We start from the raw sequence: 7,206 nt of genomic DNA on the forward strand, positions 1-7,206 counted from the left end.
GTGTGGGCGGCGCTGGGCGGTGGGGCGGGGCGGTGGCGGGGGGCGGCGGGGGCGGCGGTGGGTGGGGATCTGGTGGGCGTCGGGGAGGAGAGAGGGAGAGCAGAGAGAGTAACGGGTGAGGATGGGGGCCGTTAATTAGTCTGCTCTTTGCCGTCCGCCGCTCTTTGTCGTTCGCCTTTATCTCTCTTTGTCGTTCGCTAGCGGGCGACAAAGAGGTGGGGCGTTAAGTTTTTTCTAAACGGGCTGGGGGTGGGGGCCACCTCCCTCTTTGCCGTCAGCCAGCTGACGGCAAAGAGCTGGCAGATGGCAAATGCCTATTTTGTAGTCCGATGCTTCTTTGTCGTCTGCTTTTCGGTAGCTGATGGCAAAGAGCTTCTTTGCCGTCTGCTAGCAGACGGAAAAGAGCTGGCAGATGGCAAAGTAGCTAATTCCAGTAGTGTTCACGGCCGTTGCGTTGCTTCTCTTCTCGCTCTTATTTGCGTAGGTTAGCCACCATATATGCTTAGAGCTTGATGCAGCTCCACCTCACTACCCTTTCCTACCCATAATGCTTATAGTCTTGATCTCGCGGGTGTGAGATTGCTGAGTCCTCGTGACTCACAGATACTTCCAAACAGTGGTAGGTGCCGATGATACCAGTGCAGGTGACGCAACCCAGCACAAGTGGGAGCTCGATGAAGATCTTGATCGTTGCGTTGTGTCTTTTCCGGTTGATCAGTAGTGGAGCCCAGTTGGGACGATCGAGGATCCAGCAATTGGGGTTGTCTTATTTTATTTTGGTTCCATAGTCGGACCTTGATTGTATTCTGGATGATGTATGTTTAACTTGTATTTGTGTGAAGTGGCGATTGTAAGCCAACTCTTTATCCCTTTCTTATTCAGTACATGGGATGTGTAAAATTACCCCTCTTGCGACAGACTTACCATGTGACTATGCCTCTAAGTCGTGCCCCGACACGTGGGAGATATAGCCGCATCGTGGGTGTTACAAGTTGGTAATCAGAGCCTTCCCCGACTTAGGAGCCCCTTGCTTGATCGAATCGCTAATGTTGTTGAGTCTAGAACAAAATGTTTTGAGTCTTAGGATTATATATATCGAAGAGTAGGATTATTTTTACTCCTCAGTCCCTTCGTCGCTCTGGTGAGGCCTCCTGGCGTAGAGTTTTGACTCTTCTTTCCTCAAATTTCACGATTTTTTTTACGATCACGCGGGTATCTTGGAATCGTTCCGATAGTCTTGTAACAAGAACATTGTTCTTGGTGCCTCCTGACATTTAGGGGTTGTGGCAGTGTCCCGGGGAGTTGAGCTCCGAGGTGTTGTCGTCACAATTTTATTGTTGCAGTTCTGGAATACCTGAGTTCGCCGACATCGAAAATCTCTTTTATGCAGTTGTTGGTGAGATAACCTCGACGCCACCCAGTATTGGGGCGGGAGTTCGGGAGTATTTCCATAACTCGTATAACAAATGCTTTTCGAAGGTTGGGGTAAATGATTTCCGAGGGTTTCTTGGTTATGTGTTGAATGATGGATACGGCTAGATGTAGGATTTGTTAGTTTTGGGTGAGATATTATGCTTCCCCTGTATCCCCAACACCTGATTGCATAACCAGAAAGTTTCGGGAGTTTATAAGTGGAAATTCAAGTATATCGTAGGATATCCTTCCAATAGACACATGATACGATATGGGATCTACCATATGTTTGTTTCCAGCTTATTTTGCAAGCCAATCCTTTGTTTTTATTTTGGTTTGTGGTATATGAGTTGCTTCAATGTCAAGTGTTGATTCCATTCCTTCCCTAAGCAGTGTTCTCATATTTCTATGGGAATACTAATCCTTCATGTTAATCGAGATTGTCATGTCAATCCTTTTCAACCGGCGTGTTTTCTCTTCAAGTGGATCCGATCATTTTCAACATCCGCAAGATCCAATCTCAGTTTTTCCCAATGTTGTTCATTTCATCTGTGCCCCAAGTTGCCTTCGTTTTCCTGCCCTCCCACCCTTTTTCTTCAAGGACTCAGATTTCTTAATCAAGTATCCATCTTATGGATGTGAAGTCTATTCTTCATTTTCTTTCAATATTCTTATCCGGTGATTCTCAGGAAGATTCTAACAGAGCTTCAAGTTCATCATTCTTTTGTTCTTTTTTTTCTTCTCTGGTGGATTCAAGTCAAGCCTTGTCAATCATATCCTTTTCTCGTTTCAAATGTTTTCCCATGCCGGTGCACCTCTTAATCATTCACTTCTCGCTATTCATTTGTTTTAGAGTGCTGAAGATATCTCAGGAGATTCACGTTTCCATTCTCGATCCGTTGAAGCTATTTCGAGATTGTTATCTCATTCAAGCCATTTAATTCAACTGGTGCAATATCTCTTCAAAACCATTTCAACGATGTTTCTCTTGAGTGGCCTCTAACCCACAGGTCTTTTCCCAGGATCTTACCTGACTCTTCTACTTTCCCGGTGTTATTCTCAAATTCATTGCAAAGTATGACGTAAGTATGAATTGTCATCACTCATATGTCTTTCTCTAATATCTTTCAAATTTTTTTCATCTTTGGCTCAACCTTTCCTCTTTTAATCCTTCCGGAGTGCCTCAACAATTCATGGTGGTGTTTCTCATCATCATTCTCTGCATTTGAAGACTGAAGAAGTGTTTCCTCTAAATCTTGGTCCGCTCTCTCGTAGATTCATGGTTATAGCCTTATGCCATCCTCTCATAATTGTTTTCGATTGCGAGAATTCTTTTCACCCATCCAGAGCAATTCAGGAGTCTTTTCAGTTTGATTCATCCAAAGGCCATCATCTCAAAATTATCCATTCCAGCTTTCAGCTCTCGTTCTCGAATTCTTCCGGTGCATCATTCAAGTATTCTCTAATCAGCTCGTGATCTATTCGTTCTCGTGTATCTAAATTCTCTCAAGTACCTTCGTTCTTTTTATAGTTCTTCCCAGTGTTTGTTTATCTTTTCTTTGTTCATTTTCAATTCTTATGGTGGTTCGTTCAAGATTACTTTCCTCCTGTTATCATATCAATTCATTTGTTCTTTCAAAATCCTACCAGTGGTTCATTGAAGACTTTCCCAAGTTTGCGCTATATCTCTCTTAATCCATTCTACGAGAATAAGTAGTATGCCTAATCCGTTACTTGTCATCAATTTAAATTTGTGAAGGATACGCATAACATAATTATTATTCTTGCTTCATCCAAATGATGGATTCATTCTTCTGGAGTTTGTTCACGATGAGTCAATTCTTGGTTTCAATTGTTTCATCTTTTCTTCTCCGGAGTTCCAAGTTTTCCTCTTTATCTCGTCGCAAAGCTCCATCCAAGCATTGCAAGGCCTCAATCTTATTCTTTTCATCCTTCACTTCTTTTGATCATCCTTTTATTACCGGAGTTCTTCATGGAGGCTCATCAAGGTTTCTTTTCATTCTTCAATTGTTCTTCAAAATTTCTCTAGAAGTTATGGTCCGCCAAGCTATACTCAAATATAAACATGGTGCTCAACACATGTTTTGTTTCGTGGAGTCCAAGCATTCTTCATCTTGTAATCTGAAGTACAATTCGTTCTATCTTATCTTTTGAGGTGGTGTTATGTCATTCTTGATAATTTCCCTTCGTGTTTCATGATTCACAAGTTATCAAGAATGAGGTATTTTAAATCCATTAATCTCATCATTGGAGTTATCTTGTGTCATATTTCACCTAAAGCCTTCACTAAGGAATGTTGCTATTGTGGTGCTTATCAATAATCCAAGTTTCCTCCTATTCTCGCGATGAAACAAGTTCTCATCTCTTCGATACTCTCAAGCAAGCAATTGATTTGCGTTAGTGGCAGAATTTCACCTCATAGTTTTGAGATGTTTTCCATGAGCCCACTACAAGCTTATTCGTTTCGTTGTTGGTTTTCCAAACAACTCCGTTAAATCCTTCTTTTTAAGGATGCTATCTTAAATTCATTTCAGGTAGAACATGTTGTTTTCTTCTCCGTTCTTTTGATTCCATTCTTACATTTGTTCCGGAGGCATTGTGATGTTGCTCTCTTCAACCCATCATCTTGTTTTGTCAAGATCATTTTCAATTCTTTCCATTTACAGTCGTAGTGCTGTCCAAATTATATCATTCTTATTCCTTCTCTATCTTGTTTTAACCGGAGTGTTGTGTCTATCATTCCTCTTCCAACCGGAGTCTCATCCAAGTGCCTTATTTTTGCCAAGTTCACATTCCTTATCTTCCTTTTTCCAACCGGAATGTTGTCGTAATTGATCCTTATCGTTCCTTGTACATCTCGTTTCTACCGGAGTGCTTGCATGTACTTCTTGTCCATTGCAACCCTTTTTCTTATGTCTTTCAACCCACAAGGTTCCCGTAATGTTCCTTGTTCCTCTTTTCTAACGGAGTGTTTTCAAATTTGTTCATCTTCGTTGTATTCTTTCTTTCAATTTGTTCAACCTCTCAAGGTTCTTTGGTTTCACTCATTTGCTACTCCATGGCTATCATGCAAATGGTGGTTGTGGCTTGCCTGGGGTGGAAGAAATCATCGGGAAGAAGTGCGAACACATCGTAGAAAGATTCACCAGAAACACTTCTCTCTCGAAAGGGGCTGGTTAATAGCAACGGCAAAATGGTCATTTTCACTATGTTAAAACATGGTGAAAATGATACCAACTGATTCGGCTCGACGAAACGAAGAAGTGGGCTTTGGAATCACCTCATTTGGAGTTGTGAGCAAAAAGATACGATTGTTTTTCTGCCAGGGACTTATTTGTAAGAAAATCCTCCCAAACAGGCCCTTAGCCAGAAAAACTGAAAGCGCCTTCTCAAGAAATACATTTTCCAGAACGGAAAACGTATTTTGGCCTGCGGGAGAGGACGAATACGCTTTTGTGGAGGGGAGACGCATTCGGGGGAATACACCTCCACTTATCCACGTCAGCGTGGACGAGGCCGGCCAGCTGGGTCGCTTACAAGCAGGCCCCACCCCTTTCTCCCTCCTCCCACTCCTTCTCCTCGCTCGCGCCCGATAGAATAGAGAGAGGGGGCGAGGTAGAGGCGCGGCTGGACTTGGACGGCGATGGACTCATCGGCTCCGACCAGCTCCGGCCAAGGGGAGGCCACCAGCGAGCGCGCGCGGCCCACCGCATCCATCCAGAGAGTAAACAAGGGTCGGGGAGGAGAGGAGGGTTGGCATCGCGCTGGGTCAGAGAGCTTGGTGGCGGCGATTGATCTTGGGGCACGCGGCCAAGGTGGCTCCGGCGGTGGGGCGAGGGCACGGGGAGGACCGCCGGGGTCTGGGTGGAGCTATGGTGAGGTTAGAAGGGAGGGCGAGGGCTTGGATAGCTCGGATTTAAGCCAAGCTTCGCGGCGGCCATGGCGGCAGAGGGAGGCGAGGAGAGCTTCTCGAGCTCGTGTGAGAGGCTGGGGAGGGGTAGTGGAGCGAGGCAAGGCTGGTGGTGAGGAGAGACGGGGTCGGGGAGGCCTTAAATAGGCGCGGGGCGAGGTGCCGAGCTGTCGTCGCAGCGGACGCGTGTGCGCGCGCATGAGCTCGGAGGCAGGCGACGAGGGAGGCACATGAGAGGGCTCACGGGGAGGAGGAGGCCAAAGGAGCGTAGGGAGGAAGAGACGAGGAGGAAGACGACGGTCGGCGCACTGTGCTCCCGTGGGCGTTTGGCGGCGAGCGTCGATGAGGAAGCGGACGGAGGGGGTGAGTTGTCCAGGGGGTGGCGACGATGAGGTAAAATGGATAGACATGTTCATGAGCTTGAAGACAATGAGAGGGGGAGGTGCCCAAGCACAAACGGCCACTGGACGCGGCCACTGCACACAGAGCGCGTGCACTGTGATGCCATTAACACGGTCACCGCGTGCACGGGGCATGGGGGAGATGGGCTTGAACATGTAGTCTAGTGATAAGTCCTTCCAGGGGAGGTTTCAGCTGTGGTGGTAGATCGATGAAAACAGCTCTGGTTAAATGGTAAGTAACCTCTGAAGTTTACTACAGTAAACTTGATCGTGCACTGGTGATTTACAGGGAGGAGATTGGGAGAAATGGAGTTGTCTACGAGGTTTGGGGTAAGAAGGACTTTCATCCTGGTAACTATGAGAAGATTTGGACCAGTAATGAATATAGTTGCTTCACAACTGCATTTTTGGTCCAGAAATAAGATTTGGATGATGCATTCACATGGAGCATCAACTAGAGCTCAAATTTGGCAAGGCATTATGATTTCGTCATAGTAAGAAGCTGTAAATATTTCATACCAATTGGATTCACCAAAATGGTACTTCCTTCACATCTATCTTCACTGACCAGAATCTTGCCATAATTCTAGAGAAATATTGGCTAGGTTGAATGGTGCCAAATTTGGTGGAGATAAGTTATTTGGGTAGGAGAACAATCTGGTAATTTATCAGGATTTTTGAAGCAATAAAAATTATACTTGCTTCACAACCTAAAAAATATTGCCAGAATCAAAGATCTGGGTCTGTGCTCACATAGATGATTGGATGGGGCTGAATTTTGGAGTGGGATACTATGAGCACATGAAGGACTGTGAAAAATTTCGACTCATTTGGGTACTCCTAGCTAACACTTCCTTCACAAAGGCTTCCCTCAGACAGGAACTTTGAAAAATCAGTGAGGAAGTTTGGCTAGGCAAATAAAGTTGGATTTTGGCACAGGTCAATTATTTGTACAGGAAAAGATGTCCAAAATGTTTGGGGTTAAATAGGCAAAGATAAATAGCACTTGCGTCACAATGTGCCATTTAGGACAAAATAGGAAATTAATTTATTGAGCATGATGAGAAACATGGCCAATGAAATATGTTGCCATATTTGAGGAAGATATGACCCAAACAATTTATAAGAACTATTTGGGTATTTTTGGACGGACAGAAATATAGGTTGCTTCACAACCTAGGGTAGATAGGGTTATTCCTTTAATAGAAAAAGGAATATTCCTGAGGAAAGGAAATTAGGGTTTGGTCAAGCAATGGAGTGACATGATCTTGGCAAATTTTTGAGAATGATGAGCCACTTGGGAGGGGGATGAGGATGATTTCCCTGGTGACAAGGCCACAGAACCACTCCAAAAAGAAAACAGAGCATAAACCAATAATTCAAACAGAAAAAGAAAAGGGCCAAAACCAGGCTCTTACAAACCTTCCCCCTTAAAGAAATCTCGTCCTCAAGATTTGGTTG

The sequence above is a fragment of the Triticum dicoccoides genome, chromosome 6A, assembly GCF_002162155.2.
Source record: "Triticum dicoccoides isolate Atlit2015 ecotype Zavitan chromosome 6A, WEW_v2.0, whole genome shotgun sequence".
Classification (NCBI taxonomy): Eukaryota; Viridiplantae; Streptophyta; class Magnoliopsida; order Poales; family Poaceae; genus Triticum; species Triticum dicoccoides.